The following is a 14,203-nucleotide window of genomic DNA, read 5'->3' as shown; positions in this document are numbered from 1 at the left end:
CAGTCTATCCTACAGGTTCCAAAGGAACTCTGACCTTCACTGTTACAGCCCTGTACAGTAATAAAGACTTATTACAGGGCCTTGATTGCATCTACATAGTAGATGCTGACTGGAGGGGCAAACTTAAGGTTAGAATGGTTCAGCCAACCCTAACTATTGCTACTTTCTTAAATGTTAGGATATTTCTGAGGCCGTTGGCTCAAACAGGCTTCCTTGGACAGACTTGGCGCAAAACACACCATTTCTGATGTTTCCAAATGAACCCTGGGCTTCACCCTTGAACCTCTATACAGGGACCGTTTCATAGTTTTAAGGTTGAAAGACACAAGTCCATCAAGTTCAACCTAAAAGCTAATGTGTTGATCCAGAGGAAGGCAAAAACCCCATGAGGCAGATGCTAATTGCCCCATATTAGGGGAAAAATTCCTTCCCGACTCCACATATGGCAATCAGACTAGTTCCCTGGATCAACGTCCCATAACAAAATCTAGTACGGATCACCTGCAATTTTATATTATTCAAGAAAGGCACACACATGCCCTCCTTGAATTTTTTTTTTAGAAAATTAAGTATTTCAATTTCATGTGGTAGAGAGTTTCATAACCTCATTGCTCACACAATAAAAATTTGCCAACTAACTTCCTTTAGACAAAGTGAATTAGGATCTTTATGCTAGAGTAATTGAACTAACTCTAACTGAAATAGATTAATGCTTTTTTCCTAAATGTTGAAATTTGTTTAAATCCATCAGCTCAAAAAGGCTTTCTCGGACAGACTTGGCGCAAGCTACTCCATTCTGCAGATCCCAAGGGAACCCTGGCCTTTACCATTACACCCCTGTACAGGGATAGATACTTACCATAGGCCCAGGGCTGCATCTACAGAGTAGCTGCTGGCCGGAGGAGCGAGCTTGAGGCTATAGTGGTTGATTCAACTCTAACTAAAGCTTTTTTTTCCTAAATACTGGGATCTGTTTAAGGCTGTTGGCTCAAACAGACTTCCTCGGACAGACTTGGCGCAAGCTACTCCATTCTGCAGATCCCAAGGGAACCCTGGTTTTTACCATTACACCCCTGTACAGGGATAGATACTTACCATAGGCCCAGGGTTGCATCTACAGAGTAGCTGCTGGCCGGAGGAGTGCGCTTGAGGCTTGAGTAGTTGAATCAATCCTAACTAAAGAAAAACCTATCTAATGCCACTTTCTTGTTAGGACCTGTCTGAGGCCTATGGCTCAAAAAAGCTTCTTTGGAAAGACTTGGCAAAAGCCAGTCTATCCTACAGGTTCCAAAGGAACTCTGGCCTTCACTCTTACAGCCCTGTACAGCGATAAAGACTTATTACAGGGCCTTGATTGCATCTACATAGTAGATGCTGACTGGAGGGGCAAACTTAAGGCTAGAATGGTTCAGCCAACCCTAACTATTGCTACTTTCTTAAATGTTAAGATATTTCTGAGGCCGTTGGCTCAAACAGGCTTCCTTGGACAGACTGGGCGCAAAACACACCATTTCTGATGTTTCCAAATGAACCCTGGGCTTCACCCTTGAACCTCTATACAGGGACCGTTTCATAGTTTTAAGGTTGAAAGACACAAGTCCATCAAGTTCAACCTAAAAGCTAATGTGTTGATCCAGAGGAAGGCAAAAACCCCATGAGGCAGATGCTAATTGCCCCATATTAGGGGAAAAATTCCTTCCCGACTCCACATATGGCAATCAGACTAGTTCCCTGGATCAACGTCCCATAACAAAATCTAGTACGGATAACCTGCAATTTTAGATTATTCAAGAAAGGCACACACATGCCCTCCTTGAATTTTTTTTAGAAAATTAAGTATTTCAATTTCATGTGGTAGAGAGTTTCATAACCTCATTGCTCACACAATAAAAATTTGCCAACTAACTTCCTTTAGACAAAGTGAATTAGGATCTTTATGCTAGAGTAATTGAATTAACTCTAACTGAAATAGATTAATGCTTTTTTCCTAAATGTTGAAATTTGTTTAAATCCATCAGCTCAAAAAGGCTTTCTCGGACAGACTTGGCGCAAGCTACTCCATTCTGCAGATCCCAAGGGAACCCTGGCCTTTACCATTACACCCCTGTACAGGGATAGATACTTACCATAGGCCCAGGGCTGCATCTACAGAGTAGCTGCTGGCCGGAGGAGCGAGCTTGAGGCTATAGTGGTTGATTCAACTCTAACTAAAGCTTTTTTTTCCTAAATACTGGGATCTGTTTAAGGCTGTTGGCTCAAACAGACTTCCTCGGACAGACTTGGCGCAAGCTACTCCATTCTGCAGATCCCAAGGGAACCCTGGTTTTTACCATTACACACCTGTACAGGGATAGATACTTACCATAGGCCCAGGGTTGCATCTACAGAGTAGCTGCTGGCCGGAGGAGTGCGCTTGAGGCTTGAGTAGTTGAATCAATCCTAACTAAAGAAAAACCTATCTAATGACACTTTCTTGTTAGGACCTGTCTGAGGCCTATGGCTCAAAAAAGCTTCTTTGGAAAGACTTGGCAAAAGCCAGTCTATCCTACAGGTTCCAAAGGAACTCTGGCCTTCACTCTTAAAGCCCTGTACAGTGATAAAGACTTATTACAGGGCCTTGATTGCATCTACATAGTAGATGCTGACTGGAGGGGCAAACTTAAAGTTAGAATGGTTCAGCCAACCCTAACTATTGCTACTTTCTTAAATGTTAGGATATTTCTGAGGCCATTAGCTCAAACAGGCTTCCTTGGACAGACTTGGCGCAAAACACACCATTTCTGATGTTTCCAAATGAACCCTGGGCTTCACCCTTGAACCTCTATACAGGGACCGTTTCATAGTTTTAAGGTTGAAAGACACAAGTCTGTCAAGTTCAACCTAAAAGCTAATGTGTTGATCAAGAGGAAGGCAAAAACCCCATGAGGCAGATGCTAATTGCCCCATATTAGGGGAAAAATTCCTTCCCGACTCCACATATGGCAATCAGACTAGTTCCCTGGATCAACGTCCCATAACAAAATCTAGTACGGATAACCTGCAATTTTATATTATTTAAGAAAGGCACACACATGCCCTCCTTGAATTTTTTTTAGAAAATTAAGTATTTCAATTTCATGTGGTAGAGAGTTTCATAACCTCATTGCTCACACAATAAAAATTTGCCAACTAACTTCCTTTAGACAAAGTGAATTAGGATCTTTATGCTAGAGTAATTGAATTAACTCTAACTGAAATAGATTAATGCTTTTTTCCTAAATGTTGAAATTTGTTTAAATCCATCAGCTCAAAAAGGCTTTCTCGGACAGACTTGGCGCAAGCTACTCCATTCTGCAGATCCCAAGGGAACCCTGGCCTTTACCATTACACCCCTGTACAGGGATAGATACTTACCATAGGCCCAGGGCTGCATCTACAGAGTAGCTGCTGGCCGGAGGAGCGAGCTTGAGGCTATAGTGGTTGATTCAACTCTAACTAAAGCTTTTTTTTCCTAAATACTGGGATCTGTTTAAGGCTGTTGGCTCAAACAGACTTCCTCGGACAGACTTGGCGCAAGCTACTCCATTCTGCAGATCCCAAGGGAACCCTGGTTTTTACCATTACACCCCTGTACAGGGATAGATACTTACCATAGGCCCAGGGTTGCATCTACAGAGTAGCTGCTGGCCGGAGGAGTGCGCTTGAGGCTTGAGTAGTTGAATCAATCCTAACTAAAGAAAAACCTATCTAATGCCACTTTCTTGTTAGGACCTGTCTGAGGCCTATGGCTCAAAAAAGCTTCTTTGGAAAGACTTGGCAAAAGCCAGTCTATCCTACAGGTTCCAAAGGAACTCTGGCCTTCACTCTTACAGCCCTGTACAGCGATAAAGACTTATTACAGGGCCTTGATTGCATCTACATAGTAGATGCTGACTGGAGGGGCAAACTTAAGGCTAGAATGGTTCAGCCAACCCTAACTATTGCTACTTTCTTAAATGTTAAGATATTTCTGAGGCCGTTGGCTCAAACAGGCTTCCTTGGACAGACTGGGCGCAAAACACACCATTTCTCATGTTTCCAAATGAACCCTGGGCTTCACCCTTGAACCTCTATACAGGGACCGTTTCATAGTTTTAAGGTTGAAAGACACAAGTCCATCAAGTTCAACCTAAAAGCTAATGTGTTGATCCAGAGGAAGGCAAAAACCCCATGAGGCAGATGCTAATTGCCCCATATTAGGGGAAAAATTCCTTCCCGACTCCACATAAGGCAATCAGAGTAGTTCCCTGGATCAACGTCCCATAACAAAATCTAGTACGGATAACCTGCAATTTTAGATTATTCAAGAAAGGCACACACATGCCCTCCTTGAATTTTTTTTAGAAAATTAAGTATTTCAATTTCATGTGGTAGAGAGTTTCATAACCTCATTGCTCACACAATAAAAATTTGCCAACTAACTTCCTTTAGACAAAGTGAATTAGGATCTTTATGCTAGAGTAATTGAATTAACTCTAACTGAAATAGATTAATGCTTTTTTCCTAAATGTTGAAATTTGTTTAAATCCATCAGCTCAAAAAGGCTTTCTCGGACAGACTTGGCGCAAGCTACTCCATTCTGCAGATCCCAAGGGAACCCTGGCCTTTACCATTACACCCCTGTACAGGGATAGATACTTACCATAGGCCCAGGGCTGCATCTACAGAGTAGCTGCTGGCCGGAGGAGCGAGCTTGAGGCTATAGTGGTTGATTCAACTCTAACTAAAGCTTTTTTTTTCTAAATACTGGGATCTGTTTAAGGCTGTTGGCTCAAACAGACTTCCTCGGACAGACTTGGCGCAAGCTACTCCATTCTGCAGATCCCAAGGGAACCCTGTTTTTTACCATTACACCCCTGTACAGGGATAGATACTTACCATAGGCCCAGGGTTGCATCTACAGAGTAGCTGCTGGCTGGAGGAGTGCGCTTGAGGCTTGAGTAGTTGAATCAATCCTAACTAAAGAAAAACCTATCTAATGCCACTTTCTTGTTAGGACCTGTCTGAGGCCTATGGCTCAAAAAAGCTTCTTTGGAAAGACTTGACAAAAGCCAGTCTATCCTACAGGTTCCAAAGGAACTCTGGCCTTCACTCTTTCAGCTCTGTACAGCGATAAAGACTTATTGCAGGGCCTTGATTGCATCTACATAGTAGATACTGACTGGAGGGGCAAACTTAAGGCTAGAATGGTTCAGCCAACCCTAACTATTGCTACTTTCTTAAATGTTAGGATATTTCTGAGGCCGTTGGCTCAAACAGGCTTCCTTGGACAGACTGGGCGCAAAACACACCATTTCTGATGTTTCCAAATGAACCCTGGGCTTCACCCTTGAACCTCAATACATGGACAGTTTCATAGTTTTAAGGTTGAAAGACACAAGTCCATCAAGTTCAACCTAAAAGCTAATGTGTTGATCCAGAGGAAGGCAAAAACCCCATGAGGCAGATGCTAATTGCCCCATATTAGAGGAAAAATTCCTTCCCGACTCCACATATGGCAATCAGACTAGTTCCCTGGATCAACGTCCCATAACAAAATCTAGTACGGATAACCTGCAATTTTATATTATTCAAGAAAGGCACACATATGCCCTCCTTGAATTTTTTTTAGAAAATTAAGTATTTCAAGTTAATGTGGTAGAGAGTTCCATAACCTCATTGCTCACACAATAAAAATTTGCCAACTAACTTCCTTTAGACAAAGTGAATTAGGATCTTTATGCTAGAGTAATTGAATTAACTCTAACTGAAATAGATTAATGCTTTTTTCCTAAATGTTGAAATTTGTTTAAATCCATCAGCTCAAAAAGGCTTTCTCGGACAGACTTGGCGCAAGCTACTCCATTCTGCAGATCCCAAGGGAACCCTGGCCTTTACCATTACACGCCTGTACATGGATAGATACTTACTATAGGCCCAGGGCTGCATCTACAGAGTAGCTGCTGGCCGGAGGAGCGAGCTTGAGGCTATAGTGGTTGATTCAACTCTAACTGAAGCTTTTTTTTTCCCTAAATACTGGGATCTGTTTAAGGCTGTTGGCTCAAACAGACTTCCTCGGACAGACTTGGCGCAAGCTACTCCATTCTGCAGATCCCAAGGGAACCCAGGTTTTTACCATTACACCCCTGTACAGGGATAGATACTTACCATAGGCCCAGGGTTGCATCTACAGAGTAGCTGCTGGCCGGAGGAGTGCGCTTGAGGCTTGAGTAGTTGAATCAATCCTAACTAAAGAAATACCTATCTAATGCCACTTTCTTGTTAGGACCTGTCTGAGGCCTATGGCTCAAAAAAGCTTCTTTGGAAAGACTTGGCAAAAGCCAGTCTATCCTACAGGTTCCAAAGGAACTCTGGCCTTCACTCTTACAGCCCTGTACAGCGATAAAGACTTATTACATGGCCTTGATTGCATCTACATAGTAGATGCTGACTGGAGGGGCAAACTTAAGGCTAGAATGGTTCAGCCACCCTAACTATTGCTACTTTCTGAAATGTTAGGATATTTCTGAGGCCGTTGGCTCAAACAGGCTTCCTTGGACAGACTGGGCGCAAAACACACCATTTCTGATGGTTCCAAATGAACCCTGGGCTTCACCCTTGAACCTCAATACAGGGACAGTTTCATAGTTTTAAGGTTGAAAGACACAAGTCCATCAAGTTCAACCTAAAAGCTAATGTGTTGATCCAGAGGAAGGCAAAAACCCCATGAGGCAGATGCTAATTGCCCCATTTTAGGGGAAAAATTCCTTCCCGACTCCACATATGGCAATCAGACTAGTTCCCTGGATCAACGTCCCATAATAAAATCTATTACCACTAACCTGAAATGTTATATTATTCAAGGAACATTTTTCATCAAGCAGTTTTCACCGGAAATCTGTTGCACAACTGTTTGAATCTCAGTAAATTCCTGCACAACTTACATTTGAATACTCTGACCTTTTTACACCCACTCTTTTAACTTCTTAAATAGTGAACAGAGCTTATCTGGACCGCTTGTGGCTTAGCTTTACCTGAAAACTTATTACAAATTAGGCTGGAAAAGTGGTGTAAATTAGGACTGAAATTGACTCCATCTTTTGACTGGAGTACATTTCTTGAGGTGTAGTACGTCAGCTTTAAGGGGATATTTCAATAAATGAATGACCCTGGCTGCAGGTATAAAGAATCAAACTGTGCTGTCCTGACCCATTCCTGGGATTGTGTATGGCACTGACATCACCTCAATACTGCCGCAGCCAACAAATGTAATCAGACGGACTGCCCAGCTGAGCGCACTGAGCTGCTGCAGCTCTGAGATGGTGGAACCTCTTTTTTTTAATTAAATGACCTGCAGCTAGGGACATTCATTTATTGAAAGGGAACAACCCCTTTAAGGATGAGTCAAGTTCATTAAGAGGTTTAGTCTTTTTAATGAATTTGGTGCACGTTCCTCCAATAGGCGCTTCATGAATGCTGGTATAGAAATCCACCAGCCTTGATGAATCGGCCACCATAGGTTTACATGGCATGAGCATATACAGAACAGTTGTGTAGTATACGTTACCAGGCCCTCATGATGCTCTTGGTCCTGGATGGCCTTCCACAGTCTGCTTTCTTGCTTCATCATCTTGAAGGGCTCCACTTTCTTTTCTTCTGGCTGGCATGGTGCGGCTCTATCATCCTGCTCCTTTAACACGAAGGGACGAATGACTGTAAAGCTGCCAGGAGCGTTTTTTTATCCCCTTAGATCATTGTGACACCACAAAGTGATGACATAGACAAGTGGGTGAGGCGCCTTTATTCAGTCATCGGGTGTGGTCAGAAGAAATTAGCATATTCCGTGATGTTACTACAATGAGAACAGACATGAACATTCTATTCGGAACCCGACCGCCATTATCAGCGGAACCTTCACTGCTGTCAGATTGGCACTAAAAACAAAAAGAGACCGCGGTGAACCTGGACAGTAACAATCTACAGGGACAGTGACTGCTAAGCGGACTTCATGTCAGATGTTATGCAGTTTTGTCAGAAAAAAAACCAATAAAATATATAAAAGACAGGCTCCAATAAACCTTAAACACTGGGCTGTAGTCACAGATTCTCCTTCCACCTGCAGCACATTGCTCCCCTGCCTAACCCTCCCCGTCCTGCAGCGTGTTTCTCACCGCTTAATTCTCCCACTCCTGCAGCACATCACTTCCCTGTCTAAACCTCCCCCTCTTGCGGCACATTGCTCCCGTCTAATCCTCCCCTCCTTGCAGCACATTGTGCCCTTTCTAAATCTCCCCCTTCCTGCACCACATCACCCACTGCCAAATCCCCTCTTGCACCACATCGCCCACTGCCAAATCCTGCACTTCCTGCAGCACATCGCTCCCTGACTAATCCTCTCCTATTGCATTACATCACTCCCCTGCATAAGCCACCTCTTCCTGCAGCACATCGCTTCCCTACCTAAGCCTCCCCCTCCTGCATTACATCACTCCCCTGCCTAATCCTCCTCTTCCTGCAGCACAGCGCTCCCTGCCTAATCCTCCTCTTCCTGCAGCACATCGCTCCCCTGACCCCCTCTTACGTGACATCTTTTCTATCAGTTACATTTGTGAAGTAACTGCTGTCTCCTGTGAGCAGTGGAGAGCGAAGCTGAGAGCCAGGAGGCTCTGCCCCTCTGCCCCTTCTTGCCACATCATCATCCATCTACATCAGGGCTGTCAAACTCAAATATATAGAGGGCCAAAAGGAAGAGTTTAACTCAGAAAAATAAGTCAACACTTTATCAGATGTTTCTGTGAAAACTTGAGTACAACAAATAAGATTTTGTTAATTTCCCTCAGTTATAAAAAAAATAGTTATGAGAAAAGTGTGACAAAGAGGAGTCATAAAATGCACCAAAATGAAATATCACAATTTATGGCTCAAATTGAGGTGAAGCAAGGAAGAGGTTGAGCTTAGCTAATGAGATGCATCAAACATACAGGTGCTTCTCACAAAATTAGAATATCATCAAAAAGTTTATTTATTTCAGTTCTTCAATCCAAAAAGTGAAACTCATATATTATACAGAGTCATTACAGAGTGATCTATTTCAAGTGTTTATTTCTGTTAATGTTGATAATGATGGCTTACAGCCAATGAAAACACAAAGTCATTATCTCAGTAAATTAGAATAATTAACAAAAAACACCTGCAAAGGCTTCTTACACATTTAAAAAGGTCCCTTTGTCTGTTTCAGTAGGCTCCACAATCATGGGGAAGACTGATGACTTGACAGATGTCCAGAAGGCAGTCATTGACACACTCCACAAGGAGTGTAAACCACAAAAGGTCATTGCTAAAGAAGCTGGCTGTTAACAGAGTGCTGTATCCAAGCATATTTATGGAAAGTTGAGTGGAAAGAAAAAGTGTGGTAGGAAGAGGTGCACAAGCAACCGGGATAACCGCAGCCTTGAAAAGATTGTTAAGGAAAGGCCATTCAAACATTTGGGGAAGATTCACAAGGAGTGGACTGCTGCTGGAGTCATTGCTTCAAGAGCCACCACACACAGACGTATCCAGGACATGGGCTACAAGTGTCACATTCCTTGTGTCGAGCCACTCATCACCAATAGACAACGCCAGAAGCATCTTACCTGGGCCAAGGAGAAAAACACCTGGACTGTTGCTCAGTGGTCCAAGGTGTTGTTTTCCGATGAAAGTAAATTTTGCATTTAATTTGGAAATCAAGGTCCCAGAGTCTGGAGGAAGAGTGGAGAGGCCACAATCCAAGCTGCTTGAGGTCTCGTGTGAAGTTTCCACAATCGGTGATGGTTTGGGGAGCCATGTCATCTGCTGGTGTAGGTCCACTGTGTTTTATCAAGACCAAAGTCAGCGCACCCGTCTACCAGGACATTGTAGAGCCCTTCATGCTTCCCTCTGCCCACAAGCTTTTTGGAGATGGAAATGTCATTTTCCAGCAGGACTTGGCCCCTGTCCACACTGCCAAAAGTACCAATACCTGGTTTACACAACAGTATCACTGTGCTTGATTGGCAGCAAACTCACCTGACCTTAACCCCATAGAGAATCTATTATAGAGAATCTATGGGGTATTGTCAAGAGGAAGATGAGAGACACCAGACCCAACAATGCAGACGAGCTGAAGGCTTCTATCAAAGCCACCTGGGCTTCCATAACACCTCAGCAGTGTCACAGGCTGATCGCCTCCATGCCACATTGCCGCATTGATGCAGTAATTGATGCAAAAGGAGCCCCGACCAAGTATTGAGGGCATTTACTGAACATACATTTCAGTAGGACAATATTTCAGATTTTAAAAACATTTTTCAAGCTGGTGTTATAAAGTATTCTAATTTACTGAGATAATAACATTAACAGAAATAAACACTTGAAATAGATCACTCTGTCTGTAATGACTCTATATAATATGAGTTTTACTATTTGTATTGAAGAACTGAAATAAATTAACTTTTTGATGATATTCTAATTTTATGAGAAGCACCTATAGTATGCTATATGCCCAATTTTAACAAATGTACTGCAATTTTTGCTGAATGTGTTCAGAAATGTACTGATGTGTAAGCAGACAAATGCAGAGACTTAGGCTATGTGCCCACGATGCAGAAATGCTCCGGATTTTTCCTGAGCGTTTCTGCATCTCGCTGGCAGAAAAAACGCATGCGGATTGTACGTGCGGATTGTACATGCGGATTGTACACGCGGATTGTACACGCGGAATGTACACGCGGATTGTACATGCGGATTGTATATGCGGATTGTACACGCGGATTGTACATGCGGATTGTATATGCGGATTGTACACGCGGATTGTACATGCGGATTGTATATGCGGATTGTACACGCGGATTGTACATGCGGATTGTACATGCGGATTGTATATGCGGATTGTACACGCGGATTGTACATGCGGATTGTATATGCGGATTGTACATGCGTTTTTCCTGCCAGGGACATGCAGAAGTGGAGCGTTCTTCACATGCATTTCCGCATGCGGGTTGACAAGCGCTTTACAAGCGATTTTAGCATCACTTGGAAAGTGCTTGTCAACTTGGTCACACTATAGAAATCCATGAAAACGGCATGGATTTATATAGTGTGACCCCAACGACTGGTTAAAAATAAAAAAATAAATCTATACTTACCTTCCGATGGCCACCGCAGTCTCGCTTCGCTCCGTCCTGGCTGCCGGCAGATCGCAGTACACTGAAGGACCTGCCGTCACATGACTATGACGTCAGCGCTGGTCCTTCAGTCCATCGCGAGCTGCCGACATGGGAGGACGAGCGCAGCGGGGGCCGTCAGAAGGTAAATATAACATTTATTTTTTATTTTATTCTTTATTTTGACAGGTTCTATGGTACCCGGGTCCGGAGGAGAGTCTCCCATCCTCCACACGCGGGTACCATCCGCACATTGAACGCATGTATTCCGCATGTGCTTATCTAGTGAAGCGGAATCCATGCGTTCCAATGCAAGTCAATGGCCAGGAAAACGCTGCGCTTCCGCAAAATAATTGGTAGTGCTGCGTTTTTTTCCGCAATGATAATCCGCAGCGGAAATTTCCGCAGCATGTGCACAGCACATGCGGACTATCATTGGGGAACATGGCAGACCTTCTAACATGCGTCTTTAAGCGTTTCTGCAGCGTTTTTGCCATGCGGAAACGCTTAAAATACGCGTCGTGGGCACACAGCCTTAGGCTATGTGCCCACGTAGCGTTTTTGTAGCGTTTTTGCGGCGTTTTTACGGCCGCGAAAACGCTTGTAAAACAGTCTGCCATGCAAAGCCATGTGAATTCGGATGTGCTGTGCACATGATGCGCTAATTTGCGAGCCGAATTCGCATTACTTTGCAAAACGCAGCATGACCATTTCTACTGCGATTACGCTGAAGCTTATTCGCGATGCGTGTGGTATCTGGGAGGAAGACGAGACTACAACTCCTCTTCATCCCGGCTACCACGCGGTGAAAAAAAGAAATAAAAAAGTTAAAAACAAACAAAACCTGTATATTCACCTCTCCGGCGGCCCCCGGTCTGCTCTCCGGTCTCCTCCGGTCTGCTGTCTGTACTGTCAGGACCTGCGCTGACGTCATTTAGTCAGGTGATGGTCGCATGACAGCTGACGTCGGCATCAGGTGATGGTCGCGTGGCCATCAGCTGACTAAATGAAGTCACCGCAGGTCCTGACCGTACACTGCGGGACGCTGAAGAGAGAAGACGCGGCCGGGAGGAGACCGGAGGAGACCGGAGAGCAGACCGGGGGCCGCCGGAGAGGTGAATATACAGTTGTTTTTTTTTATTTATTAACGTTTTGATTCTTTTTTTTACTATAGATGCTGCATTTAAAGCATCTAAGTTGTTCACACATTATAGATCCATTTCGGTTGCATGGATTTATATTGTGTGATCAACTTATCAAGCACTTTTCCAAGTGATGCTCAAAATCGCTTGGAAAATTGCTTGAAAAAATGCATGTGAAAACGCTTCTCTCTAGCAGAAAAAACGCATGTAAATCTGCATCAAATCTGCTAGGTGTGCACACAGCCTTATAGCTGGTTTTGCTCTGAGCTGAGATGTCCAGGCTGAATAATGCTCTGGGAGCAGAACCCATCAGCAGAATCTGTCTGTTTCCTGCCTTGTAGCAGTGGATCCCGGCTATTTAGCTCACAGAGCATTGTCTACACAAGATACATTTGTATCCAATTTTCAGCTGGGAACAGGACTATGGACAAGTTTTGCAGCAACTGCATTTGTGATAGGAAATGTTGATCAATCTAGATTTTCTTCAGTGTTCTTATTCATTGCAGAAAATCTTAAAAAAGCCGAGGAATGTGGGCAACATGGTGGGTCAATGATTAACGCTGTGGGGCTGGGTTCATATAATAGCAAGGACAACATCTGCAAGGAGTTTGTATGTTCTCCCCGTGTTTGTGTGGGTTTCCTCCGGGTTCTCCGGTTTCCTCCCACACTCCAAAGACATACTGATAGGGAATTCATATTGTGAGCCCCAATGGGGACAGTGATGATAATGTCTGTAAGGTGCTACAAAATCTAACGGCGCTATATAAGAGAGTAAAATAAATATATAACTAAATAAAATGAATGTATTAAAAGGCTAAGATTGCAAAGAGCTTGTAAAAACAAGAAACTTTGCAATTTCCTTCTTATTCAAAATCTTCTCTGTTCTCAAGAAGGAAAAGATTTTTAATTCTGCAGTGTACAGCTCATTGCTATGGTTACTGACCACCTGAGAAGTGGCTGGTCTCCTTGGCAAGAAGCGCTCACTTGCAGACTGGTGGACTTCAGCGCCCCTGTGCCTGTCCCATTCTGCAGAGGCAAAGCTGCCTCTGCCCGCAGAATGCAAGAGGGCACAATTCAGACAAGCGGCTCAGCCAAGCCACCGGCCAGAACTGTAAATCTTCAGCTTCTGATGAGAGGAACACAAGACCACCCCTTTAATAAAGGAGTAGAGCAGAACTCATACAGTGATTAGTGGGGGTCTGACACCTGAAATCCCCAGACATCAGCTACTTCTGCAAGATGATGTACACAGTGTTAAGAGCTGGAATAGCACAGCTCCGCACACTGTGCAATGGCTGGTTTCAGGTACTACAGCTCAGATCACAATCATTTCAATAGGAGCTGCAGTACCAAGATCGGCCACTACACAGTGTACAGCGCTGTGCTGTTTGGGCTCTCTACGCTGAGTATTTCCAGCTGCTGTCTTATTGGTGAGGGGGCCGTGTGTTGGAACCTCACTGATCTGATATTGATGACCAGGGTCGGACTGCGGTGTCTGGGGCCCACAGGGGAAATTAACTCTAGGGGCCCACCTACAGCAAGATGCAAATATCTGTTATCCGCTCTCGCTGTTATAGTGGAGCATTGACTGGCGGCTCCTGCACATCTACTGGGCGACACTCTAACTGGGATGGACATGTTTGCATTAAAGGGCTTCTTTGGTTAAAACTAGTGTTGAGCGAATATGTTCTGTTAACCCTTTCGGCGAGTATGCTCGGGCCGAGCTCCGAGTATTTATAGCTGCTCGGTGATATGGTTGAATCGCTCCCATGTGCATGATTTGCGACTGTTTGACGGTTTTAATACATGTGAGGAATGTGTAAGAAATAGACATTCCTCACATGTATTAACCCCTTAAGCCGCGGAGCATTTTCCGTTTTT

This window comes from Phyllobates terribilis, unplaced genomic scaffold (assembly GCF_046119375.1).
Source record: "Phyllobates terribilis strain yellow unplaced genomic scaffold, ASM4611937v1 Scaffold_273__1_contigs__length_2535887, whole genome shotgun sequence".
Taxonomy (NCBI): domain Eukaryota; kingdom Metazoa; phylum Chordata; class Amphibia; order Anura; family Dendrobatidae; genus Phyllobates; species Phyllobates terribilis.
Note: the sequence above shows the minus strand (reverse complement) of the source record.